Genomic DNA, 14,362 nt, shown 5'->3' on the forward strand with positions numbered 1-14,362 from the left:
AATTCTGGCTTTTCAGACAGTCTTGAGGTTAGTGCAACTTTTTAACCTCATGAACCTTGTTTAACTGAAGTTTGTTTAGAAGAATTCTTATCTACGTTGTTAGAACATGTGATTAAGTCATTTTCCTCAGTCTATTTCTCTTAATTAGAAGATTTGAATTTTTGAAGACTGATTTGTCTGGAACATTCTTATTGTTGATGGCCTTCAAGTCTCTTTATGAAAAGCAATTTTTGGCAAACTTTTATTAGGATTGAAAGACTCTTTATTGTACAGAATTCAATCCTCATAAAAATTAGTAACTGATGTAACCCAACAACTAGATTATGTTTCTTCCTTGCAGCTGTGCTTATTCTCTTTCCCTTGGACTTTTTGACCGCTTATCAGCTTACAGTTCTCATACTGACTCTGTGGCCAGCTTCAACTAGACACTGAATCATTGATAATTCAATTTGCTGAAAAATCTTCAGCCTAAGCTAGTTCATAGACTAGCCATCGGTGGACTAACAGTTATTAATGGATGAACAATAGCCATTGATGAAGAGAAGAAGATAACAGTTGAGAGTGTCATATTGGTTAAAATCTGTGAAAAAATGATTAAGATTTTTAAAAGCATAGTTTAAATTGATTTGTTTTGCTGCCTTCTCTTCTTAAAGGGATCTTACTTATTGGTTCATCATCTTCAATTAACATGTCTAGTTTGCACGTGGTGATACTTTCTTTCAATAAATAATCTTCATCTCTTGATTTTTCTTTCTTTAATGGATGAAAATTATTTGCTGATAAATAGTGATTAATAGAGACATCTTTTTCAAATTGTTTTTTCTCCCTATTCCAAGTATTGTATCTTCACAGAAAGTTTTCATACTTTCAGATCTGTGAATTTACTAGCTACATCTCTAGATTCCTTCCATTTGGCAATTACTTCTTTTTCAAGATTTATTTTCCGTTTTAGAATTTTTTTTCCTTTAATATCCTCAACTCATCTTTAGCAGTTTGGCAATTTATCTTAGCATTTTCATATTTAAGCAGCTACATCTTTAAAAAGTTGTTCCTCTCATGTAACTTTTAGATTTTTTAATTCCGATGTTTTCCCTTTTAAGAGTATTCATAGAGACATGCAAGTTTTGTTGTTGAGAAGACATATCATTGACAGTTTATTGGCATTAACCTTTACTTAACTTAGAGAGATCAAACGAAATTACTTGATTGCTGCTAGAGGATTCTTCTGACTCGTCATCTTTAGTCATAAGAGATAAATTGAGAAATTCTTTGTTAAGGGCTGGAATCTGGGCTTCTACCTCCTTCTTAACCATGGTTAATTTACTAGCTTCAAGATCTTTAAACATTTTATATGTTGAAGGCTTGCTCTTATACCAATTGTTATTCACTAACAGTGGACCTAGGTTAATTTGTAGAGGGGGGTTAAATACAAATTAAATTTTTCAAGTTAATTTATGCATGGGAAAGGATATATGAACACATATGTTTATAATTTCATGTGGGTTGTTTTTCGAATTACCACCTGAAATTTATTTTTAAAAAAATAATATGTTGTAATTACAAGTGTAATCTCACAACTGCGATTTTCAGTGTTTCACTCAGAGGAGGATATCTCTTTAAAGCCTTGTGAAAATGATAACCTGGTTCTTAAGTGAAACACTGCTACTACTTAGTTTATATATCACCAAGTTAAAAAGCTTGCTAGAAAAAACATATTGCAGTTTCTATGTCCATCAAGGTTGCTTTTTCATTCTTTTTCTCGTGATGCTTGACAAATAAGGATAGATTTTATATTGATATACAACCTTGAATATCTCTTTAATTTTCCATGCATGAAAATGGAATGTTTCTTTTTCTTCAGAATCCAAGATCACATGCAAGTTTATCTTGGCTGCTCATCTTTTTTTATTAAGATTCTCATCAGCCCATGTGATGTGACAGTCCTAAGTTTTGACCACTGTCACGGCACTATCAATAGCTATAGATCTTCATAGTCATTCATAGCCATACGACCAAGAACTTCATAGCCATTGAAGGTCTTTTACTACAGCCTTCCTTAGCCATTAATAGTCACTTGCTTAAATGTTGATGGACTGTTATAGATAATAGTTGATGCTATGTCTTCACTAGCAGTTGATGACTTACTTCACTTAATCTGAATTACATGACACTGAATATTTACACTTAGCCATCCTATTCTAGATTATCTATTGAATCAACATAACTTCTGAATGAATAATTGCATTGTTATATGTTTATTATCTTTCTCACATAAGATGTTACAATGACCATATTATTTGATGTGGTAATCCTCCAAAGGTTACCTCTTAGGATGGCTAGTAATTGGAGGTTACAGTATATCTTAACATAATTATGCAAATATAATTTTGTTTATCATCGGGATTTATGCTTGTTTCCTAACAAGTACCATCCCTATGGTGAGAAAGTTTGATCCCTCATAAACAGAAACATCAATATTGACTTTGAAAGTATTTTTTTTCATGTGGATAATAGCAATAAACTTTCTCTTTATTTTCCTTTGGTAGAATTTTGTTTCTATGTTTATCTTTCATGACAATCTTCCGGTCCAACACTATCTTAGTACTCCAATCTACAACTAAGGATGTAGACACGACATTATCATCGTAAACCTTCTAAATGCGCCAAAACCAAATATCCCTTAAGACTATATCTATCTTATTGATTTCCTCAATAGTTCTAGCACCCCGTTTCTGAACTAGCTACTTTGGAGTTAACATAACGATGCTTATTTCGAAGTTCAAATATGCATATAACCAACATTGAGAGGCAAATTGGTAGTGTAAAAAATAAATGTAACAAGTGTCCAGAATCTCTATGTACATATAGACCATATGATAGGAATTTTCACTCATTTTGTTTAAAATCATTTCCTCCAGGTACATTATTCCGACAAAATCTTCACAAAACAATTTTCATTTTATAAGGAATTGACATTCTCCAAATTTTACTAAAATCACGAACCCTTATTATGTGCTATACTAGTCACCCTCATGTGCTGATTATGCTAAAGCTTGTAGCATGTTTTTAGTATATACTGGCCATTTGTCGAGTGAGACCAAGCCAATTGATCTCTTGCTAGTCTTTGAGAAACATGAATAGATTGAATAGCTCTGGTGTTTATTTCAAGAATTTTTTCCTTCACAAAATTTATATTTTATCTTTAATTTTTTACTGGAAATAAACAGGCTAAACATACGTTAAACTCTACCTTCTTATTCGTGACCATTTTCATCTTTAAAATCTCTTTTATTCCGAAGTCAAGGTTCTCGAATACGACATATTCCCCATCTAATACACTACTAGAAAATTAGGCTAAATGTAATAGGCTAAATTTAACTATAATCGGTCGAACTAAAGTCACAGTTTCAACCATTTGCGGTGACAAATAATATAGTCGTATTTATTTGGTCGAATTTAGTATTTATTTGCAACCGCAATCTGTTAAATTTAGATTTGCCCTTAAATTCGGCCGGACACGGTCAAATAGCCTTGCCATAAATTCAAGGGAATTTCCCCCTTCTTAATGAATTTATATGGAAATCCTAAACTCAGCTGATTTCAAAATTATACCCTTAACAGCCCGTAACACATTAGAGTCAGCGTAAAATATCTAGTTTTGAAAACACGAGAAATAAGAGTTTGAGGTTGGTGTATGAACTTCGAACAGTGCTTCCCTAACAGAGATATATTAAAATCATGTAAACTCTTAAACCACCTTCTTTACATTTTGGTAAACTTATAGCGTCCCAAATAACCATTTTTTCCCTTGTGATCTCTAGCATTCGAACTCCACCAAAAATTGATGAGCATTCTTTATATCTTTGCAAATAAAGATTTAGGGAATAGGAAGCACGATTACATAAAAAATGATAAAATGTGCAACACTCTTAATTAAAACTAGTTTCCCAACCTCTTTATCTTTGATGAAACTAAACACCTTCTTTTTCAACCTCCCAATCAGTTATAGAAGCCTAAAATACTTATTTTCCTGCAATTCATTTGACGCCCCATGCTTATCTCTCCGCATGTTTGAACTAAATGAAACTCAATGTTGTTGACAGATTGACCCAAAATCTTTTCATAATCATTAATCAAAGTTTTAACTGTCTTTGTTTCCTCTTGACTGAGTTTAAAATACTAGATTATCATCTACAAATAGAAGATGGGTGATAACTTGAGTCGTTGGACTGATTTACACCCATTAAAACCTCCAAGAATAACAAATTTATCTAAGAAATTGGACAGTCTCTCTACGCACAAATGAAATGAACTCGGTGAAAATGAATTCGGTGAAATGGGATTCCATTGATGGATACCTCTCTTCGGAATAATAGGGCCTATAGAGGAGTCGTTGAACATACCTCATAAGAGACCGTTGTGACACATAACAATACCCAATTAATCCACTAATGACAAAAATCCATGATTTTTATTAGATATTTAAAAAAATATCAATCCACTATCATTATTAAAATTTAATAATTTTATCAGTTAGTTCAGTACAACGATAATAAAATAAAATGTATCTCATGGATCGGAAAATTAACCTTTTTAATTAAAATTGTAGTCCTCTTTTCGGATCGAATTCAAATTTCAGTTTAAATTTTTTAAGTATTTTAATGATCGATGCAAATCCAATGGCTATTTAAATGCATCGGAAAAAATTCTCACGTAATATATGGACGAATCTATCTATATTATTATATTGAATACAAATATTGAAAATTTGGTTGTTGATCATTGGTCAACATGTTCCACAGCCATAGATCAAAATGATAAGAACCATTAAATTTAATCTTAAAAATTATTATACAAGGGGTATAAGGTTCAAGTCCTACCAGCAACATTTTAAAATTATAATTTTAAAAATAACAGCAGTTTGTAAAATTATTATACAAGGGTCCCAACACTAATATATTAAATTATATTTTATAATATATAATAATAAAAACAATCATAAATTACACGGATTATATACTAGTAGTATTTATTTATAAGGAAAACATATTTTTGGTCAACAAAATGTTATTTTAGTGGTTGAGCATCTTGTCTACTTTCTTGTCTACTTGCGTAAAGTTAAGATTAATTAGCAAAAGAAATTATTTTTGGTGTGATAGTAGTACTGTTGAAATATCAAAATTTGGTGATTATCTAATTCGGTTCGATTTCTGCCCGCAACAATATAGATATTCAAGATTCGTTAACATTATTTAACATTTTTTGTTTGATACCGCTTTCATTCTACATTATTACACAAAATTTTATTTACCGGAAAATATAAATTATGAAAGATTTTTTTAATCAAATATAATTTCTTTGATTTCACCTAAGTTTTATTCCATGTAACTACATGCCCAACTTATTGTAACTACAGAAATGAATAATATTTATTTATTATATATTTATCAAGTTCAATTATGTGCAACTACATTTTAAAGAATACTTAATTTAAATTCTTCTTAGTTTAATAAAGTTAAAAATTTAATTATTAGTAAATTGATTTCTACCGGTAATTGATGCAGGTTACATTACATAGTAAAAAATTATGGATATCTGTCCTTAGGAAAAAACAGGCCCATTGGCCATTGGTCTAAGCTGCATATATAATACATGGTCCTTCCCTCTTCACTTTGTTTACCCACAATTAGTATATACAGATTTTATATAATACCATCCATAGATGCTTCAGCATGGATCGGTAGAGTAGATAATTGATGTTTAAGCAACACACAGTACGGGATGATCCATAAAGCTCAGGAGGGATAGCGCCATAGCAACGAAAACAAATTAGTGGTGATCATTCAGCAGCTTTGGCGCTATCTATCCTGAGTTTCATTGGTTGTTCCTACTCTTTCTACAATCTTTTGTTGTTTACAGAGGACGAAAAAACTAGGTATGTACGAGCTTCGATCTATATAACTATGATTGATATTGATGTTGTTTTTATCCCACATGATTCAATTGAATTTCTGTTCAAACGACTTTCATCTCTTCTGTAAATCTATTATCTATCCCCACCGCACATATATATGTCTGAGTGTTACACTGTACTTGCTTCTTTGGGATAATCAGGTTAATTGTCAATTGAGCTTTTAGTTATTTGGATATTTCTTTCCTTTTTTTTGTGAGAAACACAGTATTTTCTTAATTACATCGTCTTTTGCTTGCAGGTTAGATCAGGTAGCTTCATGGCTGCATATTCTACCAAAATATCTCATGTCATATGTCATTTTCATTTTTTGCTAATTAGTTATAGGTCATCTCTTGATGTAGATATAAGCCAACTTTTTAGGTATAAATCAAGGTCTTCATTCTTAGATGGTTCAAATTCACAAGATCATCAGGTCAATAGAGCTGAAATGATCACCTCTCGAGATCTCTGGCACTACAGAAGCAGGCAGCCACAAATAATTTGTGTGCTATATATTAATATGCAAATTCTACGGGAAATTTGAAATTTCAAGCACTAGGGTTTGAGGGGGTTTTTTAACCAGCTTTAAATTTTTGTTCATCATATTTTTAGTTTCTGAATCATTTTTGAAGCATTTAACGATCATTTATTTCATAATTATGGTAACTTTTACGGTGAGTGTATAAATATATTTCAGGTAAGAAGATTAAATGCAGCAGTCTGAGTGTATGATAATGCAGTCAGTAAAGTAATGTGTTACAGGGGGAAGAAAGAACAGGTAGGGTTTTAATAGAAACCAGTAATACCACACATAATATCCGATTCATCATCCTTCCTACAGATTTGCTTCTGTTTCCTCCTCTTTTCTTTTTCTTATTATTCTAAGATTGGCCACCACAAAATATCTAGGGTTACATGTGTTTTGTGTTTTAGTTCCAGAGATGTTACAAAATGACATTTTGATAAACAGATTTAAAATTACTAATTAATTACTTCAAATGTGATGTGACAAATGGACACTGTACACATGTCATTATTTTTTATTTTCTTACAGTGTTGTTTCATAATTATATTGTGATTTATTCATACTGATTGGCTAACTGTTTTGACTTCAATTTGATGCAGGCTGTTAAATATAAAGTAGGAGTATTTATAATTGTTGATGTTGACCCTCTTTTCATATTTAGTAAGGCTACGTCTTCATCTCTATCTCATCGTTTCTTTGCCTATTATCGGCAGGAATATAAATGGTAACTTGTTCGATTATAACCTGCTTATAACCGTAGGATGCACGATCCAATTATAATATTTGTAATTATATTATTTTAATATATATTTAATAAAAATAAATTATTAAAATCAATAATGATATATTATTGATATTTATATATTATTTTATATGTATTATATTATTGAATTATCCAAAATTTAGATAGTTAAAATTTTAAAAAATTTAAGTCTCTTTGTTGACTCAGTATAGAGCCCTATAAGTGAGACACTTGAATAGTAATGGTGTATCTAAATGATTTGCTATTAATTTTTTAATATTTTATTGATCTAATCATTATTTTGTTATATTATAATTTGAATTACTAAAATTAATTTTGTAAGTGTTTGATTCCCCTACGAAAGAGGTAAAAAATTAGTTGAGTGCGATTAAAGATAATTATTCATGGAGTTTGTAGTTATGTTAGATATATAAATATATTTTTAAACTAAATATTATTAGTTTAAATTTTATTTTAAAATGTGTTAACATACTTTTTAGTAAGGTGTTAACCAACAGACCAAAACAAACCATATTTCTCTTATAATTGTATAGTATAGATATCTTTTAGTAATCTAGTTTTTTTTCTCTATTGCATTTTAAATTATGATGATTTAAATTTAAAAATATTTCTAACTATTTGATTAAAATTTGTTAAATTTCAAAAAAAAATAGAAATTTACTTGTAAACTGATTCAACAAATTTGTTTGAAAAACCGAAATATGAGAGGAAAACCGATATTAATTCACACTAATTTTATTATTCATGCAATCGGTTTTCTTAATGTTATCATTTTTTCCGTACCATAATTAGCTCTTACTTTTTAAAATTGATATTTAAAGTTCCCGAATCTTCATATTTGATACCTCATATATATATTTAGTAATTGGATTAGTTTAAGCATAAAATTTTGTTATTTCTCAAAATAAAAAGTATAGAATTAATTTGTTACTTCTCCAAACAAAAAGTATAGCATTTTGTTTAATTTTAGATCTTTGTATTTAGCAAGACCTAACTATTATTACTTAATAAAAATAATCAGTAATCTCCTAAATTACTTAATGCCTTATTTGAAAATAAGCATTTCATTTGAAATGATGAATTTCAAATACCATGAATTGAATTGTTATTTCAAACTTTCATATTTGCACTAAAATTTGAATGTCTTGAATTTCAAATGAAATTAAAATTAAAATTTTTTTATTTATCCAAACATGCAATTTGATCAAATCTAAAATTTTAAATGAAATTCAAGTTAACAAGCAGTACTAAGATAATTTATAGAAAATTACCAGAAAGAACTTTCTATATAGAAAATTATATATTTATAGAAAATTACCAAAAACAATTTTCTATATAGAAAATTATATATCCCCGTAGGTGTAGGTGTAGATGTCAGGATAAAAAGTAACACTAGGGCAAAAAATAATTTATAGAAAATGTTACTTGCAATATTTCTTGGAATCCCGTTTAATAGTTGAACATATCCTGTTAAAACGATTATTCTTTTTTTTGCTACTTAATTACTCAAGCACACTCACACACAGAGGGTTAAAGTGGCTATTGGATTTAGTTCGAACTGTTTCGTAATCATAATCAAGTCATTTATTAACATCATTCAACCAAAAACCATAATGAAGTCCTAATGTCCAATAATCTATTTACTGTACTAAAATTTAGCTATATCAATATTTTGTATGGCGAGAATGGTTTTATGGATCCAAACTTGACGAATACAATCTACATGCATTAAAAAATAGGAGATGAAATTGGAGTTGAATAATTAGAAGGAGAGGGTAATAAATACGGTCCAAGTGCAGCAGGCCAGCTATGGGAAGGGCTCTGCGGCCACATATTTATCCTCCACTTTGGTCAGAAATATACAGTATCATTTACTATATCATCCTTGAAATCAACTTGTCAATAAATTATTCTTCTAATGTACAACACTGTAACATTGGGCCCTCACCCGAGAAAATAATAGTATTTCTGAATACTAAGGATACTGCATATGCTTTCCTCTTAACTTGTAGTAAAAGAGTATTAACAAGCTCTGCTGTTTACATGCCATGAGAATGCAGAGTAATTTACTAGTCCAACTAACCCATGCGTAGACGATCTTGAGACGTGATAGAGGGGGGGCATAAATGCCTGGATACGGATACAATATTAATGTTAAAATCAGTGGTCCTGCTCCTCCAGCTACAACTACTTATTAACCGTGTGATGTGGGGTAATCCGCGGCTTTCGCTGCAAATTAACTGCCCCCCGGGGACTCTGTGTTGTAGTCGGTGTACTCCAAATTCGTTAACTCGATCAAGTATTGAGAGAGACGCGGACTCGATTTGAATTATATAGCTCATTTAATGCTCACCTCACTCGAATCTCATTTTTTGATCGAAAAGTGGAATGCAAACCTTTATTTTTGGGATATTATTTATTTTATATGTCTAAGATAAATTTTGAGAATATTGGAATGGTGATAAGTCGAACATAAATGCTCCTGTCCAGTTATTTTAGGGGGTCCTGTATATATAGTAATAAGAATAAAAAATTTAAATTTTACCCACATTACGATAAAATTAAGATATTTTTAAAAATTTACTCAGTATCACTAGATTAGTAACAGCTAAACTAAATAATGGGCGTGTAGTGTTTGACTTATTTACCTATAAACCTCCAATAATTTATTGACGAGTGTTTATCAACCCAAATTATAAGTTGAATTTACAACTTATAAACTGATAAGTTGAATGTTAGTAATAATGTATCGACCCAACTTATAAGTTGTATTTTTTTAAATTTTTCATTTTTTATCAATTTTATTTTTAAAATATATTTTTTAAAATGTTAATATAATTTAAAATATAAGAATTAAGATAATTATATTTAAAAATTATTTATTTTATTTTATTTCAATAAAAAAAATTGATTTATAAATTAAATTATCCAAACATATAAGGATCTATCAACTTATCACTCATCACTCATTTATTCGATTTAAGTTATAAGTTATTTATTAATAATCCTGATATAAACATAATATATACCTCTCTCTCTTTCTCGGCAATACAATAGCAATCGGTATTGTTACGTTGCAAGAATCTTATGGTGTCTTTAGGTTTGATTCTCGTTCCTGATGCATTGCTTTCATTTATTTTGTGAAAAATTGGCGTGTGTATAAACTCCATGACACAGGTATGAGAATTTAATCACGTATCGTTAGGCTGTAATTTTTGTATTGTAGTTTAGGATTTTTTTTTCCGATTATTTTATTCTTTAGCGAAATTTAATGTTATTTCCTATCCACGGATTAATGTACACTATTGTATTCGTGCTTGTATTCTACCTTCATCTCCCTTTTTTCTCCACTCTCTCTGCTCCTTTACACGGAGATGTAAAATCTTTAACCAGATAGAAATGTTGCATGCAATTGTATATCTTTTTATTTACTCTAAATTGTTGTTGAAGTAATTCTATTAATACATAATTTTCTAAAATAGAGATAAGGATCGTAATCATCATATCTAATTATCGAGATTAAATCGAAGGCGGAAGCGTACCTGATCCATAAGGCGATAATTGTAATGGTATCTGAATATGTATATCGTTCTTGATTGTTGTCTTGTTTTACCAAGTACTCCTTAGGCTCTCTCAATAGCTCTCTCTGATGGGTATAAGATAAGCCGTGTAACGTACTTGATATATTGGGGACTATAACTCTTTCTGTATATCACCTAATTAAATCTCCCATTATAAATAATTGGGTCTGTTATTTGGTATCCACTTATTAGGTCCATACAACAAATTAAAATATAATTGGGTTTCTTATTTAGTCACTTAATTTAACCCAATAAAATAAATAGCTAATATAATTGATATATTTATATGTAACCCATAAATTAATTATTATTATTACAAATATTAATAACAATCTCCCACTTGGGCTTCATATGAATCCAGAATCAATTATACAAATCTTTAGTGCGCAACTTTATGTTATTTATCTTTCTTAGATTTTACAAAAATAATTCGGTCCGTCTACTATATATGCATGAGATTCTGGCGGCATTCGTCACAAATTGTACCCGACTAAACCTTCCATGGTCACCACACAAATATATTCAACGACATGAATCAATGCATGGATAAGTTACATGGAAATTACATACAATGTGATCTATATGATTTCAACTACTTCTTAGTCAATTCTTAACAAGATAGATTCCAATTTTCTCAACTCAATGTTAAACCATAATAAGAAAATTGAACAAAAGTAGAGTGACATTTAATAAAATTCCATCAATTGTATTCTGCATAACATAAAAAACTCAATATTTATTACATAAAACACCAAAAATATAAACTGTTATTCCCAATCAATGCAACAACAATTACAGAAGAGAGGTTGAATGTAATTCTGGTTCCTTTTTCTGAATTTAAGAAGTTTCTTATTTAATATATAACTGTGTTTGATTTTGTAAGAGTGCGGAATAAAAGTAAATGGAAATCAAAACAAAAAGCAATAAAACACATGGCTTTAAAACTTTCTGGTGGATTTGAACTTATCCACCAGAGATATATATAAAGATGAGAACTCTGTGATGCTTGAATAGCACACAGCTGCTTACAAGAGAATTTACATAATTACAGAGAGAAGCTTAACGAATACAGCTTTTTCTATCTCTCTGAACATAATGTTTGCTTAGTTAGTTTGTTCTACTTGTTACACTTGGTTTATATACTACCAAGTTACATGATAAAAAGACAAACAAGTAAAACAAAAATTGTTTCTAGTCTAATTTCATGCTACTTCATTACTCTATCCAGCATCTTTGAATATCTTCATAATTGCATGGAAATAGTAATGCTTCTTTGTTCTCTAAATCCTGCAATTAGGCTTCCACATTCCATTTGCAAACACCTGACGCATGTGAATGTGTTGTCACTGTCAACTGCTCTTTTGAATTATGATCATCCGTCAGGACTATGTTGGTCATCCGTTGGGAGCCATGTTGATTATCTGTCGAGAGCCTTTGTAGATCATCCGTCGGGAGCCTTTCTGTCACTTGACTATATTTCACTTATACAGAATTACAAGACATCTTATATTTACAATTAGCCAACATATTCTACATATCAATCTAGTAGTCAACATGACTTAAAGAATCCTACAGCATCTACTAATACATTGTTCTTTGCAGGCATGTGTTACAAGACTTATTATTACATAAGCTACACTCTCGATGGATGTTCAGTTATCATCCTTCGGGACTATGAAGTTCATCAATCGGGACTATTGTAGAACATCCGTCAAGAGCTACAAAACACTAAGTTAAATCTACTAAGATGTTTTGTTCAGCTTATCATCAAGTTCACAATATATTCCTAACAATCTCCCCCAATTTATGTCTACTGGAATTGTAGTCATAAATTAAGAAAAACTTGATGATAACAAAACACCCTAAATGTACAGATTGAATTATGGTAGATAAAACTAGTAAGTGCTACAAATTATTTGAAATTTGACCAAAGTAAAGTGTACAAAGATGTTAGGTCACACACACTGTAGAATGGGGTTGAATACAGTGTATATCACAATCAAATCGAATTCAAATAACACAAACAACAGAAAACAGACTTTATTCAATGCAATAAACTCTGTTACAATATGGAACTGTCCTCTCTCAGTGATGAACAAATATCACGAGAGCTACTAGTGTTACAATGAATAATATTCTCGATAATGATAACACTTATAGTGTAAACCCTATGTCTGTGTTTATATACTACACAGTTACAAGATAATCGCTAATTGATATGGAATATAATTCTGCTTCCTAAAATATATCAATCAGATATCTTTACTTCCAAGTATTCCATTCTTCATAGAATTCCTTCTTCATGTATATCTCTTCTTACGTTTGTCTCGATCTTCCTTCCTTTCAATCAGCCGTCTTCCTTATCTGAAAGTTTCCTTTAAGTTCTGATATTATCTTCTGATAAATATCTCCTGAGTACTGATCACTTAAGTTCTGACTTCAGTATAAGTGTTGATTTCAGTTAAGTACTGATTTGTCCTGTTTAAGTAAGATCTGAAAACTAAACATAAATCATATTAGTCATGACATTATCAAATATATCTAACAATCTCCCCCAACTTGTAAATTAGCATAATATACAAGTTTAACAGATATGTGATGATAATATTAAGTACAAATACATGAGAAATTGACTAGATAACTACAACTTACAGTCCTTAAAGCTTTACCAACTTTAACTTCTGATAACAACTTTAGTCTGTATATATATCAGAATTTGAGCAGCTTTACATCTTGACTTGGCTTCACTTTCTGATCTCTCTGATGTCAGGAGTTGTTCTGAGATAGTTCTTTAACAAATATCTCTCAGCATATCTGAGTTCATCAATCATCCTCCTTTTAGCATCTTTGAGTTCTGTAGATTCTTTACCAGTTTGAAAGATAGCAGCCCTTAGATCATTTATTCTAGCTTTCCTGGTGTCCTGATCCAGTCTGATCAAATATGCCTTGTCAGACTCAAGATTGAATTCTACAGCCTTATAACCCAGAAATGTAGTTATAATCTTAGCAGAGTTAGGCTTCATCTCAACAATATCACCCTTGTAATCTTTGTACTTTGGAAGATATGTGCTGTCAGACTTTACAGAATAAAGCCTTTTCTGTCTCTGAATTTGAGTCTTCAAATAGTTTGCAGCACTTTCTGTTATTTTGTCATTCACTCGAAGTAAGAATAAAACATGTTCTAGTTCTTCAAAATACTTCAGTGGTATAGCATTTTCCCTTACATGGTAAACCCTACCATCTGTCATAAAATATAACAAGATGTGTTCTTTCAAGTAGGTATGGTAGACCATCTGTACAGATTCAAGTTGATTCAATTTTTCAGGAGTTGTTCCAACACCTGGTTCACTTAAGGAAGTTGGATCATTGGTTGTGTTATGCACTTTTCTTTCATCAGCACTACCCAATCCAGATTTATCTCTTGCTTCCTTTCCAGTAACCACTCTTGCTTCAAAACCACTTGCTGCAGTCTTCAAAGATTGAGTCTGTTTGGCTTTAGTGAAACCTGGTAGGAGTAACCTTGAGGATTTAACATGAGC

General features: G+C 30.5%; 1 long non-coding RNA gene across 1 annotated transcript; it reads left to right on the forward strand.

Moving 5' to 3' along the window:
• The first annotated feature begins 5,793 nt into the window (after window positions 1-5,793).
• On the forward strand, window positions 5,794-7,432 carry LOC141663717 (uncharacterized). Its single transcript, XR_012551608.1, has 3 exons — window positions 5,794-5,935; window positions 6,213-6,731; window positions 7,079-7,432. It is a non-coding gene; the product is annotated as an uncharacterized LOC141663717 (long non-coding RNA).
• The last annotated feature ends 6,930 nt before the right edge of the window (window positions 7,433-14,362 follow it).

This window comes from Apium graveolens, chromosome 6, assembly GCF_009905375.1.
Source record: "Apium graveolens cultivar Ventura chromosome 6, ASM990537v1, whole genome shotgun sequence".
Classification (NCBI taxonomy): Eukaryota; Viridiplantae; Streptophyta; class Magnoliopsida; order Apiales; family Apiaceae; genus Apium; species Apium graveolens.